Source organism: Herpailurus yagouaroundi, unplaced genomic scaffold (assembly GCF_014898765.1).
Source record: "Herpailurus yagouaroundi ecotype Mexico unplaced genomic scaffold, PumYag 184, whole genome shotgun sequence".
Taxonomy (NCBI): Eukaryota; Metazoa; Chordata; class Mammalia; order Carnivora; family Felidae; genus Herpailurus; species Herpailurus yagouaroundi.
This window is the reverse complement of record NW_024412415.1, coordinates 25,995,390-26,011,853: the sequence shown is the minus strand read 5'-3', so window position 1 is coordinate 26,011,853 and position 16,464 is coordinate 25,995,390. Positions and strand designations below refer to the sequence as shown.

Sequence of the window (16,464 nt, the reverse complement as noted above, 5' to 3'; positions counted from 1 at the left end):
GGAGTTGGAGGTGTCTCTCAGGTTTTGGGCTCAGCATGTGAGCAGACTCTAAGGCAAGGACCAGCCTGGTATGCTTGAAAACTGAAAAAAGCCTCTCTAAATCCTCCCCACTTTTCCAGGGCCTTCCTTCACATAGATCTTTGCTGACTGCACCCACTCACCCTCGTTAGTCCATCTCCTGAGCTGTCGTAGGTCATTCTCTCAGTTCCACTTATTTGACACTTGTTTGCATGTTGCCTTTTATTATTCAGCTGTGTGGAAGATCTTTACAGAACTTGAGGTCCATACTTCATCTCTCCAAAAGCATCAATCAGGGTTCTGTTTATATAGGAGGTACCAAAGAAGCACTTGAATTTAATTCTGTTCAATAACCATTAATCAAATGCCTGGTCTACACTAGGTGGTACATGCTAAGTATTTAGCTCAGGGCTAGTGTTTAAAAATAAATAAACCCCAATCTAGCCATGAGCAAAAAAAACATCAGATAAACCCAAACTGAGGGGTATTTTACAACATACCTGCTCAGTATGACTGAAAGCTCTCGAAGTCATCAAAAACAAAGTTCAAGAAATTCTCACAGACCAGAGAAGGCTAAGGAAACATAACAACTAAATGTAATGTGGTACCTGGATGACATCCTGGGACAGGAAAAAGACGTTAAGGAAAAATGAGTGAAATCTGAATGAGCTATGAAATTTACTTAAGTGTCACATAGGCATGTTGATTCCTTAGTTGTAACAAACATACTATAAATCTATAAATCTGAAATTATTCCAAAATAATTTGTTTAAATTAAAAACGAATGAACAAATGACCAAGCCATGGTCCCTGCCTCTGTTGAGTTTAGACTCCAGTAAAGAAAACATATATCTAAATAAATATTGGCAGGACAGCATGGTAACAGCAACAACAAAATTACATGCCGAGTACAGAAGGAGCCCACATGAGGGCATGCTGACCTCTGAGAATTTAGGGAAGGACTCACTGAGGCGGGAGGGGAATGCCTGGAGCTAGGTTTTGAAGGATCACTAGGAGTTTGAAGAACGAGGAAGACAAGCCTAAGAAAAGATTGATTCTGGCCGGCTGTTGACGCCTTTGACAAGGCATACAATCCTTTCAAGCAGTTTAGCTTCGACAAAAGGGAAGAAAGAGAGAAAAGCAGATAACAGCTTGGGCATTTGCTACAAATTATGGTACAACAGTTAGCAGTCTCATTGTTTGTAGCTAGGACTCAACTGCCCACGGCAGCTGACCCACAGGGCCTCTGAGTGGAGCCCACCAGGCCTCCCTCCCATCACTCTCCACCAGCTGTTGAGGCCATCTGTTTGGTCACCTTGGACTCCCCAGTACAGTGGGGCAAGGCACATGCCCAGTTTCTGGAGGTGGATAGATAATGGGAAAGGACATGAATGCAGAGAACCACAGGAGGCAGTGACTTGGGGACTGAGGCAAGAGCTCAGTGGTCAGTCATGGGCCATTGTCTCCAAACTGGACAGGCCAGAATGTCTGCCACACCCATAGCTGGAGGTAAAGGAGGTAGAAGGCAAATCCATGGAGAGCAAGGGCTTTGCTTTATTGGCGCTGTGTCCCCAGTATCGCAATGCTTGGCTTAAGGTCAGTTCTTCAAAAAGGAAATTGGTGAGTATAGGACAAGACTAACCCCATGAGGCCTGGTAGCCCTCACCACAGGTAAATGAGACGGCCAGCCCACAGGAAGTGGCTGTTGGAAGGATGACCTCTCAAATTCTCTCTCATGGGACTGAACAGGAGATCTGAAGATGAGGAAGCAGTTAGGAGATAGCTGACAAGCAGAGGGGACCTTGAGGTAGGAGAGGGCCTCAAAGGACCCTGTGGGAGCTGGTGTTATAGAGGCGCAAAATGACCGAGTGAGCCCAATAGGTAGTGAATAAGCCAGCTGCTGTCAGAACAGAGAAGCAACATCAGGTCCCTTGTTGCCACAAAGCACTTAGCACAGTGCTGGCACCCAAGTGCTCCGTAATTATTATTTTTGAAGTTGTTTTATTATTTGTATTGGATTCCTATGAGAATGGTGCTATTCTCATTGCTTCACATGTATCCTTTCAATAAGTGTCCCCTCACTTAGTGAGTTGTTCCTTACAACCAAAACAACAACAACAAAACACACACACACACACACACACACACACACACACACACACAATTCCAAAATTATCCCTGGTCAGAATTATAGCAAGTATGTTTGGCATAGCTCGGGGGGGGGGGGGGGGGAGCCCCCAACTCGGGCGGAGGTTTTCGGTCAGGCCGACGGAGACAAAGGTCTTAGTATGTAGGGACCTTTGTCTGATAGATCTGGTACAGATCAAGGATTTCCTGGTTTGGGGAGAGTTAGGCCACAGGCACGAGGCTCACTCACCCTGAATTGAGCTGTAGACAACTGGAGAAGTCAGAGGCTGGAAAGCCTGGTGTTGAGATCAACGTGGAAGGCCTTCTGAAGACACATCTCACGCGGCTCCACCCCCAGAAAATGGTACAAAGTTCGTATTTTTACTTTGTCATTTAATCAGTGGTTTCACACACATTAGTATTCTTTATCTTTTGAAAAGGTCACATGGGTACATGATGCAGTATTCAAAAGGATATAAAGTAGAGGTATGCCCTGTCTTCTAACTAATGATCACTTTCTAATGCTGCCTTCCAGAAATAATCCATTCTATGGATATAACAGCATGATGAATCCCAACACACATAGTTACATCTACACACACACACACACACACACACACACACACACTCTGTTCTGCATATTGAGTTTTTCGATTCCCACTACCACCCTAGAGCTAATTCCATATCAAGGCACACAGAGCTGCCTTAGTCTTTTTAACAACAGTGCTACACAACTTTTTGTGGATACACCAGCCGCTATGTAATCCCCAGCTAATCAGTGTTTAGGTTGTTTTCAGACCTCAGTAACACAAACAGTGCTGCACTGAATATCCTCAAACATATACCAGTTTGCCCTCACACAGATAGATGTGCAGGATAAATCCCCAGACATGGAATTGTTAGGACAATGGGAAAGTTGATTTGTAGTGTCACTGAGTATTGCAATGTGGGCCTCCATAGAGAATTTACCAGTTTAAACGTCCACCAATAACAGATGTGATTATACCCTCACCAACACAGAATGCATAGTTGCTTTTTTATTTTTATTGTCTTAAAAGGATTTAGTTTTGTAGCACATATGAACATAAAAGCAAAAGCCTTTTGCATGGCTTTTTTTCTGAAGCCTAGTCTGTCCCTCTGAATGTCTCTCTCTTCTCATCTCCTGGGAAGGTATGTGCACCCATACAATGGCTTGCCCTCTCCCCATTGGAGACTGATTTTTTAAAAGCTTTAATTCTTTCTTTTTCATATTGCAATGGGTTTTCATCTTTGGTGATTTTCATTTGCAAAAAAAAAAAAAAAGAAAAAAGAAAAAAAAAGAAAGTTTTCACTGAATCTTACATTCCCCAATGTAGAGGGTCTCTTAATCTTTCCAGAAAGCAATTGCTGCTGCCAGTATGCCAGGACCTATTTCTTCATTAATTTTTCCAAAGCTCTTATAATACTGAGGGGACTGATACCAGGGCCGATAATGCCCAGTAATTCTCGGTATTTACAGAGCTTCTTTGTCTGAGATCTCAAAGCACTTGACAGCATTAAATCATCTTTCCCTTGTCTCCCTCAAAAGAATCTTTGAACCTAGAGGGATGATGCACAGAAATGAAATATCTGCTTTCTATCCAGATTGTCTAAAAAGTGACTGGGGAGAGAATACAAACCAACCAACGTAGTTTCTAGCCATTAGCAGCATGTCCCTTTGGTTACTCCAAATTCTGCACTTTTTGTGGGTACATTTCCAGTGAATTATCAATCGTCTGTGTATAAGCAGCAAATAGAAATGTGGTAAAAGGGTTATATATGCATCTGGTAAAAGGGGTTAAGTGATATCAGGAGCGTTGAGTCCCTGGATGCAAAAACAGGTGTGCTCAGGCCTTCGAGCCTCTTACATTCTCTCTGATCTGAGTCTCTGCCAATCTTCTCTGAGGAAATGTATAAATATGACAAAACACCACTTCCTCTAGCCCAGAGAAAGAACGAAGGGAGGGGGGAGGAGGGAAAAAAAAAAGAAGGAAGGCAAGGGGAGGGGAGGACCTGATTCAGATCTGATGTTTCCTTCTCGAGTTGGATAATACCTTAGGAGTTGAAAGCCCAGCCCAACCTCATGCATCTTGTCTGATTCCACTAGTGAGTATTTGCCTTTCTAAAGAGTTTTTCATCCTCACTCCATCCTTCTCCTCCCCACCCTTTCTGACCCCCTAGTCTCCACACCCTCCATACCCTACATGTACCATACACAGAATATCAACCATATAACAAGTGTTTAGCGGGGGAATGTTAGCAATCATCTCATATTTCAGATACAGAAACCAAGGGACAGAAAAGCTATAATTTATTTAGTGGTAAGTATTCTATGTTAGGCACACATATCAAAAACTGCATCAACTGGGTCAAGAATTATCAATCAGGGGAGCCCGGGTAGCTCAGTCTGTTGAGTATCTGACTTCAGCTCAGGTCATAATCTCATGGCTTGTGGATTCGAGCCCCGTATTGGGCTCCGTGCTGACAGTGCAGAGCCTGCTTGGGATTCTGTCTCTCTCCCTCTCCCTCTGCCCCTCCTCTGATCACACTCTCTCTCTCAAAATAAATAAACTTAAAAAAAAAAAAAAACTATTTCTACAAAAAGAGTTATCAATGGGATTGACCTTTTTTTTAATTTTTAAATGATTTATTGCACAAATAATATGGAAGATCAAAATAAAAGTGAACATCACTACAATCCCACCACCCCAACTAAACATTCTGCTTTCCTCCCTCTTCCATAGCCTTTGAAATTCATAGTCCTCATGCACATACCATAGTAACCAGTGTGGGCAAGAGCCCAGAGAGCGGAGCCAGGCAACTTGCACTTCTACCCAATTCTACCATTGACCAACTAGGCTTTAGTCCCTGCATCTATAAAATGAGCATCCGAATAGTATGCACTTTATAGAAATGTTATGAGGAATCAATGAGAGAGCCACGTTACAGCGTGTTGCCTGCTCCTATTATTATTAAATTTTGCTTTCTGCTTCTTGAAATGTATCATAAGCAATTACAACAGAATTGTCAGACAGATCCCAAATCCTTACTAAGGTGACTACCCACCCCAGGTGCCACCACGTCTGGGTTCTTGGGGGGTGGGAGGTGGGAAGGAGTCCTTCCTGCAGAGAGAGCCAAGCAGCATCTTTTAGCCCCTCCCCTTTCAGGGCCTCTATAGACTGCACCTGTCTTGGTTTTCACTACTGTCCTGCCCCTGTCACCCTACAAATCTCAAGGTTTCAGGGGGACAAGTGGGAAAATGAGAACCACAGAAGTCACTTCACTTCACTCCTTAGAGTTCCCAGGGCCTTGGGTGAGAATAGCTGCTTCCCTCTGACCAAATTATGTTCTGATGATTGCTGTTCCTTTTCAGAATAAAGGTAGTAAGAGGCATTGTCATTTTGGTAATTTTAAAACTTAGTATTTTTCATACTCGAAAATTTTTTGTTAATGTATGTCGGCGTATTTCTTAACTTCCAGAGATTTACAGGCATAGCACAAGCAACTCCTATATGCCCCTTTATCACTTTTACACACACATCTATACGTACACATATGTGTGTATGGATATGTATAAGAGATAAAGAAAATGTTTCTCTTTGCCTCTTTTCCGGGTGGATTTCCTAAAAATGTGGTCTTTCTCTTCCATGACCACAGCAAGAGCGATCATAATCAGGGAATGTGATGTTGATACAACGCGATTCCCCACCCCACAATCTGTTTCTGTATTTTTAAAGCCTCACTTGAAAAAGCAGGTGTGGGACAAAGATGATACACGTACATCACAGCCTAATTAGGCCACTCGTTCACCTGGTGACCTTCTCGCTGGAGTCGTTCTTCAAAGACCTGCTCTAACAAGACTCCCCTGCAAGCCTGTGCGGGCTGCTCTCCCCCACCTGGTAGAAATCATTTCTCTGCCGGGCAGTCCACTGTGCAGGCCGCGGTGATAGCCCTTTATGTGGTATAGCAACAATTTACCGTCTGTCTCAACACTGGACTAGGAGCTTTTTAGGGTTCCTGGGGCCCACTTGAGTAACTGACAGATAACTGGTGCTCCGGAAATGTTTGCTAGGGAAAAAAAAAAAAAAAAAAAAAGGAATGAGCAAATAGACTAATGCAAGCCTCTGCTGAGTTGAATTTGATAAAGAGTTAGGTGGTGGTGTTTTTTTAATCCATCAGATGCAAAGTTCAGCGGTATGCAATACAGTGGATGAAAATATACATGCATCTTAGGGCAAGCAAAAAAAAAAAAATCATACGTGGGATTTGGCTCATGCCTTATTGCCACTCCTTCCAACTTTTTTTCTCCTCCCTCTGCCCCAAAATATAGTAGCTGCTGAAAGAATACAGTTATATGCAAGGGACGTGTGTAGACTAGCTTCTCAGAAGAGCCGTGCCTGTGAGCCTAAGAAACACAGCCCAGGATTTCAGCTCTTGGCAGACCTGCGCTTTCCATGGTTCCTGCCACGTTAGCACGCAGTAACTTTCCGCGCCGACTCCGGGCTGCGAGGCCGACCGGGGGCGGAGCTCCGGGCTGTCCCCTCACCGCAGCAGCCACCGCCTGTGGGCGCCAGGGTGCCCGGCAACTGCTCCTCCTCTGGCTAACCCGAAAAGCCACACGTCGCAGCCCTGGGAGTGCGCCAGCTGAACCGAGTTGGTGGCAGAACCTGGTACCTTCCAAGGCCCTTAAAGTGGAGCACGGAGTTTGCTGTGTTCCCAAGGGCTTCACCTCCTGGAAAGCACTGTCCCCAACCAGCCCATCGGTCCTGGAAGCCGCTCCCTCCCAGGCCTAGCTGGTTCCAATGTCACAAAACAGAGTAGGGAGTTCAGCCTTTACTGATCATCTACCCCGTGTCAGGCACTATGGTAGAGTTTGGCAGTGTGATGTTATTTAGTTTTTATTTTCATGTAACAAATGCCTGTGGGGCGTTTGCTGCGTGCCTGGTGCTGTTCTAAGCACTTTGCAAATACAAACTCATTAAGTCCTCATGACAGCCTATGAAGCGGATACTATTATTATTTTGACTTTTTGGATGAGGAAACTGACACGCGGAGAGGTTAAGTAACATAAACGGGTGAGAGTGGATCCCTGCCCTTGTTTGAACTAATACCATAATGTCTTTTTTCTCTCTCACATTTTCTATGTTATTTTCACTTACTTAATTGTCCTTTGGGCAGTTACCTCAATCCACAATGTTATTTAGATCAGTGTATAAATATCCATTAATACTTCCTGTGCTCTAGATACCCTGGGGACTCCAGGGAAGTCTCAGGCAGAGTCCTCACTCTAGGAACAGTGGCGTGAAACACGGACCCTCTTGCAACAAAGGGAGATGCTGAGAGATGCTGGCCATGGGAACTCCTGGAGTTGAAAGGAAGGCAGAGGACAGTCTTAGGGGCAGGAATGGTTGAGGCAGGCCCCCAAGAAGGTGGATGGAACTCTCTGGAATAGAATCCGCTTTGGATAAATAGGATCAGGAGGAGCCTTGTATGGACGATGGCTTTCTGTGCCTGGAGGCCCAAAAATGCAGGCAAAGCTACGCATCTTCTGCAGAAAGTACCTCAAGCAATGTCTGTGGTTCCATACCTTAAAAATCCTAGAGCCCTAAAATCTTGGGCAGTTGGGTTGTCCTGCCATCTTCTGAGACACAGTGAGGTGATCAGGATGGCTAATGCTTGTGTTATAAGCCATCTTGATCCATTATGATGAAGCATTGATACAGAGAAGCATGGGAGCAAGACAACTTGTGTGTAGACAGATGTCACGGCTGTGAGAGCAAGGATGAAGGAAAACCAGTTAATGTGTTTAAGGTTCCAGAGTTAGGAGTGAGTTTCCTGGTTTCCTTATATGTTATGATATTCTTATGCAATAAAATTAAAATTTTTTAGCCAACAGAGCAAAGCCAACTATCCCTCAACCCTGCTGATTATGAATGCATCCAAAAGGAATCATCATGATACATCAGCTGTGAAGATGGGTGGCCCTATTTGTAGTCCCAAGGTATTTTCTACCACAATGGATCAGATGCAGTTGGAATGGCTGCTGACAGTACCCAAAACTGAATTCAATCCCCAACAGTCGGAGGAATCAGAACTTGCCTTTGTCTCCAAAGAAAGATGAGCTACTGAAGAAGATGTGTCCGTTTTTGTAGTGGTTTTACTACCATAATCATGCTTTCCATCAAAGAAGCCATTACTGGATATTGAATTCTGGAGAGTACACTTTTCATTATGAAACATTACGGTAAGCAGCTTATGTCCAACATGATTGCAATTAGAGTGTAGTGAACCACAAGAAGGGACAATCCATGTAGGATGCATCAGTGTAAACTCGTTTGCCGGGAACAAGTTTTAACCTTTGTATAGCTGCTGAGGGAAAGGTTCCAGTATTCCCTGTGAGAATACCTGTCAAGTTTTCATTTGAACAGGGAACACCTAGTTTGTGTTTTCGAAGACCACTCCCTTTTTAAGCTGAGCATCTTTGGGCATGTGTCAGCAGGAGGTGTTGGGACAGATGCAAAAAAAAAAAAAAAAAAAAAAAATACACGAGCTTCAAATCCAGCAGATTAGCAAGATTTGGGGAAACGAGAAAAATTCCAAAGAAAGTGTCCATTCCTATAACATGCAAATTTGGGGAAGTGACATTCAAAAAGTAATTCTGGGGGTTCAGGAAGAGATTGTCTTTAAAAGGTAAGACTCAGAGGACAGGCACCTGGCTGGCTCAGTTAGTAGGCCATGTGACTCTTGATCTTGGGATTGTGAGTTTGAGCCCCATGTTGGGCATAGAGATTACTTGGAAAAAAAACTCACAGGAAAGATGACTTTCTGCTCTCTTGAAATGAGAAAGTCATTTGTTTTTACTTTTGTCACCAAAGTATAAAGAACATATTATCTATGTATCACACAGTTCCTTTATGGAGAGTAAATACATGGGAAAAAGTTGTGTCCATGTAATTTTATGGAGAGTTGAAGCTTGGCGGGCGGGGGGGGGGGGGGGGGGGGGGAAAAACAACATGAAGTAGGCACCTGCTTCCTAATACTTTAATCTAGTCATTCAACATTTAACATATTTATTGGGCACCGCTGTGTGCCAGGTACCTGGAGTGCACACAGGACAGGTTTCAAGGGGTGTGTGTGTGTGTGTGTGTGTGTGTGTGTGTGTGTGAGCTGTATGTCGGTGTGTACTCCCATGTGTTTTGAGGGGCTGTGTGGGGGTTGGTGGGGATCAGCGGGGGGGGCGCGGAATGTAGCAGAGCTGGTAGTCTTTTCACCTTGGTCAAAGCTGAGAGAGGCTTTATCCCTGCTACCCAAACATTGCTTCACTGCTCTTTCCGAGCATGATGTTGCCATCAGATTCTTGGAGTCTCTGGTTACCTCTGCCACACCTGAGGAAAACAAGAGGGGAAAACCAGCCAATGTAAATGTTAATGGCTAAGAAAAGAAAGATATGTGGTAATGGAAGAATGTTGAAGAGCTTATCTGTGGCCTCTAATGGTCCTATATGTATATAATCATTCGAAATTGTCCTCAGCTATAAGCCCCAATCACTTCTCTGTGACTTCATAGTTTTAAGAACCAGAGTCCAGAGTTTGACTCCCATTATCACTCTCGAGAGCACAACACCCTTTTAAAGCATTTCTCAGCCCCAGCTGCCTCCCTGTCTTCCCCATGCACACAGGGGCAACTCAGTCCCTAACACAGTGGAACACTACCCCTGAAACAGCTCTGCTCCCACTTGGGCTTAGCACCTGTTGTCAAGGACTGGAGGAAGCCAGGCTTTCCGCCCTCAGGAGGCAAACCCCCATCACTAGGTTTGCAGACTTTATGAAGACTGGGCAATGAAGAAGCTCACTGTTACAGGTTTTTATGTATGAATATATGTATAAATATTTTTTGCTTTATTCTTTCTTCCTGATGAATATGGCTTATCATCCACTGTGTTATGAAACTGCATCAGGCATTGAAATTGGCCCATGACAACGCTACCCGTAATACCTCTGTGGGAGCCTGTGGACAGGCTGTTCTCTGAGTGGGATTCTCACTCACTTTTCTGCTTCTTGCTGAGTCGCTGCCTTGTGCTGCCCTTCAAGGCTTGGTACAAGAGTTCACCTTTTGCTCCTGTATCTTGGAGATAAAAATAGAGGCCCCCAATTTCACTGGCACCAGGTATAATCTTTTTGTTTAGATTAGGTCCACTTATGAGGACCAACTGAGTTCCTCGCCCTGCGTGACATATTTATTCAACAAATATGAACAATGAAAAGGGCATCTGTTGAGCGCAAAGCACTGTGGTGAGGGTCTGAGGCTATACCACTGAGCCAGACAGCGACAGCCCCTCTCCTAATGGATTGACCAGTGGAGTATATATATATATAAACTTTGCCTTTGATAAGTTATGCTAAGATAGGAAGGAAAAATTATGGGGCTGCCAGTAGGTTTGGGGTTTTTTTAATGCATTTTTATACTGTGGAAGTCTTCCCCAAAATGCAGTATCTTTTTTTAATATGAAGCCTATCTATCACAGTAAGAGCATTTCCATCCAGTCTTCTTCAGGTTATTTTCCTGGAGGACCGCTCCAGAGTTACGTGTGATGCTGGGCTGGGAACAGGGGGGTTTCCTAACACCTTGCCACTGACTCAGCAAACCTTTGAGCTAGTTGGGCTGAACCTGGATTTGCCCCAGCCGTGGAACAGAGGTGTGGTCATTCTTATTTGTGCAAAGTGCAAGATTATTCAGGGAAAATCAGTTTATTTTTACCTGACAAGCTTCCTTTTCCAAGCTCTTTTCCTGGAACGAGGCTCTGACATATTTGGGGTCTGTTTTTGGTTCCAAGATTAGAATCTCTTAAACTCTGACCACTGGAATTCCTTGAGACTTCCCCTAAACACGCCTTTGGGGCTGTTCCAAACTCTGGATTTCTTTCTGAACCTTTCTAAGGACCACAAGGGATATTTTCTAACTTTTAGTTAACAACAGATACCAGTAAAACAACAAACAGAAGTCAGAATTTCTCAATCCTTGCCAACCAGTGACAATCCTTGTGCGATTGGGAGGGTGCCCGGCAAGTGTGGGAGACAGATTTTAATAGACAACGAGGTGAGAGGAGAGAGCGGGTGCATGTGCTGGCATTAGTCTCATACTCGCCAAAGACACGTCATTACACCAGCCCGGAGAAACACACACCCTTATGGGGTTTGATCAACACTTCTATTTAATTGTTTAACACTATCGATTCACATGTGGTTGAATTTACCTTGTTCTTGTTGATACCCAGACCACAAATACATACATGTATATATGCATATGCACTCATACATTAAACGGGATGGAAAGTGTTTTGTGTATGTGAGTGGGTATGTGTTTACCAAATTGTACGTATCTCTTAATACTCTTTCTACGGAGCTTTGTGCGTCTTGGGGAGCTGCATTTGCTTTCCGCCACAGCAGTGGCACTTTGGATGAAAGCAGCTTACCCGGATGAGACATGACCATAACAGTGCTCATGGGCTGCCCCGTGCGAAGGAGCAGGATGGAGTGAGAGAACAAGACTTCTTTCCAAAGCAGCCCTCTCCCCCTCTCAACCTTGAGTCACAAGACTCCAGGCAGCTAAGGGTATTCAGAGCACCCGGCCTCATCAGTCATTCCTTGCTCATTAACAAAAGGACTTGTCATCTGGAGAACTGGTTGCCATGTGTTTATTGTTAGGAGTTCAGGACAAACAGGTTCCAGCAACGCACAAAGGTTTTCTTGGCAAACAGAAAACATAAACAGTTTCCTTATGAGCTAGCTGGATTAGGGGAGAGCAGCTCCCCCAGACCCTGGTTACCATGCGCTGTCATTCTTCCTCTGCCTACCAGGCATTTCCTGTCATGGGGTTTGCTGTGTAAACTCAAATCCCCGTGTTAGCCTTCTCCTCCCCGGTTGCTGATGGAGCCCCTGGTACAGAGTTACCTGCCTGATCCCAGTAAGTGCTTGGAGCCCCATCTCATTAGACTTTGGGGAGAATTTCCGTCCTTTCTCACGTTGCCCATGTTGTAGGTTAGAGATACTGGCTGCAGTGTTACGCTTTGCTGTTACCAGCTTCCCAGATGGTTAGGCACGCCTTCAGGACTTAGAAACAGTCTAAGGGCTCAGTAGAGAACAGAAGCCGCCCTATGCCCCTTTATCCATGTCCCCTGACCCCAAGCATGGGGTATTACAGGATTCAAAACACAGGATCGGGCGCCTGGGTGGCGCAGTCGGTTAAGCGTCCGACTTCAGCCAGGTCACGATCTCGCGGTCCGTGAGTTCGAGCCCCGCGTCAGGCTCTGGGCTGATGGCTCGGAGCCTGGAGCCTGTTTCCGATTCTGTGTCTCCCTCTCTGCCCCTCCCCCATTCATGCTCTGTCTCTCTCTGTCCCCCAAAAAATAAATAAACGTTGAAAAAAAAAAAAAACACAGGTATCAGGGCCATCACCTCAGCCGAGTGCTCGAACCCGAAGATGAAGAAACATGAGCGAGCGTTAGGGCTTTCGACCATGGGTAATGGCAGCTAATCCACCACCACGTTCTGGGAAGCAGAGTGGGGGCCTTTGGGGTAGTGCTGTCTTCTTCCCTGGCAGCATGGGTTTACCATGGCTCCCTGAGAAGGCTGTTCTGGTCCCTCCTTGTGTATATAAAGCTGGATGGACCCACAACCTTAACTTTATTAATTTTCTTATCTTAGGATGGGAGTTCTTATCTCTTCCGCTCCCCATAGCAAGATTAGGTACACTCTTTGAGAGATTACTATATTCCAGTCATTTTGTATGTGTGCAATTATGTGTACATGTGTGTATAATCTCATTTAAACCTTATGGTAACTTGACCATGAAGTATGAATATTAATGGAGGAAACTAAGTTTTTCGATGTTAAGCAACTTACCCAGCAGCCCACATAGCTAGTGAGCCCCGGAGGTGGGCGTGAATCTAGTTCTGTCACACCCCTGTGTCCTTGTCCTTCCTACTGAGTCTTGCTGTCCCCCTCCCCTCAAGGCTCATAGAGCCAAAGGCAGAAGCAATGTCTTTATAAACCAGGGTGTCAGTGAGCTATCTTCCAAACTTTTTAATACTTTTCTTGGGGCTTTCTTGAGAGATATTGAGCTTATTGGTGCACCTGAGGGATGCCTCTTTTCTTCACAAATAGACACCCCCCCCAAAAGAATCAACCCCTTAATGCGTCTACCTACATTACTTGCCTTGCCTTTGCAACTTTCCCTTTTCTTTTCTTTTTTTTTTTTTTACAACGTTTATTTATTTTTGGGACAGAGAGAGACAGAGCATGAATGGGCAAGGGGCAGAGAGAGAGGGAGATACAGAATTGGAAACAGGCTCCAGGCTCTGAGCCATCAGCCCAGAGCCCGACGCGGGGCTCGAACCCCCGGACCGCGAGATCGTGACCTGGCTGAAGTCGGACGCTCAACCGACTGCGCCACCCAGGCGCCCCATCAACTTTCCCTTTTCTATGTATTCCACCACCTCCACCTCCTCGAGCTCCTGTCTAGAGCCCACTCTCTCCCAGTCTGCCCCCCTCAGCTGGTGACCATCCTCCAAAATTGCCCTTCCTTCCTCTTCCTCACCTCTGTCAACATTTGTGTTCCCTCTGTGCTATTGGAAGGGAAGTATTCCATTAAAGCCAAGTTGTATTTAAGTTCCATTCCTGAGAGAGTTACCTTTTGACTAGAGAGCCCATCAACCTAAATGGATGAATCCCCGGAGAATTCTCTAGTTTCTACCTAAATGTCTAACCTCATTTTAAGAATGAAAAAGGATCTTAGAGAAGAGGAAAACAATATACCTATTTTTCTCACTCGTCTGCCAAAAAGATTTTCCTGTTTTCCTTTCTCATCTTTTATCATATGCATGTCACTTTTGTGTTTTTGTAATTCCAGCATAGATCCAATGTTGTATTCTTTTTTCTTTTTCCCTGCACGATTTCTCCACATCAGACAGCACCTGTTGGGTCTGAAGGACAGGCTTACTGAGGTCCCAGCAGCAAATTCATTACCCCATTGTTGTGCCTCCGCATGAGTTATCTACATGGGATCTGAGGGTCTCCCTTTAATAAATAGTAAAGATAAAGGGTGACATTACTTTTTCAGGGGACTTTGGTGACCCTAATCGTCACACAAAACAAGACATCAAATCCAAAATGTTACGATTATTATCCTCTCTCAGATATTAATCATTTTTAGGATTTTCAAAGGAGATCAGAAAGAGACATTGCTTGAACACCATGTGCCTGGCCGTGTGGCGGGCCTTAAATCATACGACAGCCCTGTGGGGAAGGTACCATTACCCTCATGTACAGATGAGGAAACCAAGGCTCAGAGGGAGGAAGCCCCCTGCCAAAGTGACAAGCGATGGGACAAGATTCTAAGTTAGATACACCTGATTCCACAGCTCCTTCCAACTTAACCAGCTGACTTTCTCTCCTCTTGGAAAAACCTTCTGTAAGTTAGCATTAGTCCGAGGCCTACCCGAGCAAATGTAACAAAGAAGAGGAAATGGAGAAGGTTTTATGGTCAGTGACACACACGTACATTACAGGCACACAGAGAATATGAAACAAATGTAAATTTATTCAAAAATTATGAGAGACTGTTGTAGTGATACGTGTTAACAGGAGACCTATTACTCATAATTGATTTTACTAATATTTTAGCATCTGACCTGTTTCTCTTAATTGAATTGAAATGACTTATGCAACACATTTGTTTTACTGACTTTGGAAAGATACAATCACCTTCACCTACACTTTTAATTTTAAAATAGAAGTTTTTTGTTTTTTTGTTTTTTTTTTTAATTCCTGAACAGTGGCCTTAAAGATAAGTAAAATGCAATTAGAGTTTTCTTCCCTCGGAAATGTCTAGAAAATTGTGGTTATTTGTTTTAAGGGGAAGGAAAACAACAAAGAGAGGGCATTTTGCACAATGATTGGTGAGGTCACCCTGAACGAAAATAAAATGTCCATTAAACTCTTCCCAAGAATCACAGATCGAGTCACTTGGGAGTCACTACTCTGCCCTGCTTAACTTAGTCGAAATTAGTCATTCCAAAGCCCTTAAAATATAAACTAATTTCATGTTTGCAGAAAATACTTTACCACCGGGAACAGGGTAAATCAGAGAGACAGAGAGGGATTCTTATGGGAGCAGAAGCATCTCACATCTCAGCTTCTCAGGACAGATAACTTGCTCTGCCAAGTGGCAGAGAATACCAGTCTCCTGGGTTTGCTAATGCCCAGGCCTGCAATATACCAAGGATGAGAATTCAAGAACATACCAGGAGACTGTTCGCTAAAGCAGGTAAAAATTATGGCTCTAACCTCAGGCTTCAACTGGGCGCACATCCACCAGTTTCTGCCCAGGGTTAGTTGAGGCTTGGAGAAACATGCCAAAGTTAGGGGAGGTTCATTTTTGTTTTTCAAGTTGGCAGGTCTTGTCTTGGAAAAGAGACAGAATTGGTATACGGGCTTTAATGGATTATAAGATGATTGGGCGTTGGGCGAGAGCAGAAGGGGGAAAAAAGGCAAGCAAAAAGAAAAAAATCTATTTTTGAGAACTTGCAAGAAATAGGTCTTGCTGGCCAACAGTGGCCCTAGGTTGACATCTGTTGTATGTTAGTTTAGAATGTGTCTGTTTCTTAATAAATGATCTCATAACTTCAGTGATAGCATCCAAAGGAAAATTACAAAATGAGCTTGAGGAAACATTTTTCTGGGTTCCTTCTCCCCGTGCCCAACAGGGAAAGAGCCGATAGAAGCCCTGCCTAGTCTGACTTGAGGCCACCCATTGGCTGGTAGGACTAGGATGAAACATCAGCACCTTTAATGTGGGGTTGAAAAACGGAATGCCAGGAAGTTAAAAGGACTTAGGGGAAAATGTCCTTTGGCCTTCCGCTGCGTGACAGGATTCTGAAGTGGCAGCTAGTGAGCAGAGTAGACTCAGTTAGTCCAGTCAGAGGAAAAAAGCAGCAAAACCAGAGGACCAACATCAGTAATATCTTTGAGTGCAGTGATGAAAGAGCGAGATGGCTCTGCCAGAAAGGCGGGTCTCTTCATCAGGTTTCCCAAAGCAGTTTGTGCCTCTGGCCAGCTGTCAGAGGAAGCGAGCCCTGCCTATTGGCTGGAATTTATTGAGCACCTACTAAGTGCTCAGAGTACTCTAGACCCTTCAGGCCAAGAAGACTCCATCCTTCTTTTTTTTGCCAAACTTCAGATTGTTTGAGATGGAGACAGACGGTGATTTTGTTTCCTACCAGGACAAAGAAAGTAGCATGTGGGA

At 44.4% G+C, this 16,464-nt stretch overlaps 1 protein-coding gene and 1 long non-coding RNA gene across 2 annotated transcripts in view; one reads left to right on the top strand and one right to left on the bottom strand.

Moving 5' to 3' along the window:
• Positions 1-16,464, top strand: part of RORA (RAR related orphan receptor A) — a 725,852-nt gene that overhangs the window by 584,569 nt on the left and 124,819 nt on the right. The window lies entirely within an intron of this gene.
• LOC121042053 (uncharacterized) overlaps positions 1-16,464 on the bottom strand; it is a 29,246-nt gene that overhangs the window by 9,159 nt on the left and 3,623 nt on the right. Inside the window, exon 2 of the long non-coding RNA XR_005795955.1 lies at positions 10,958-10,963. This is a non-coding gene — a long non-coding RNA (uncharacterized LOC121042053). The remainder of the gene's footprint in view (positions 1-10,957; positions 10,964-16,464) is intronic.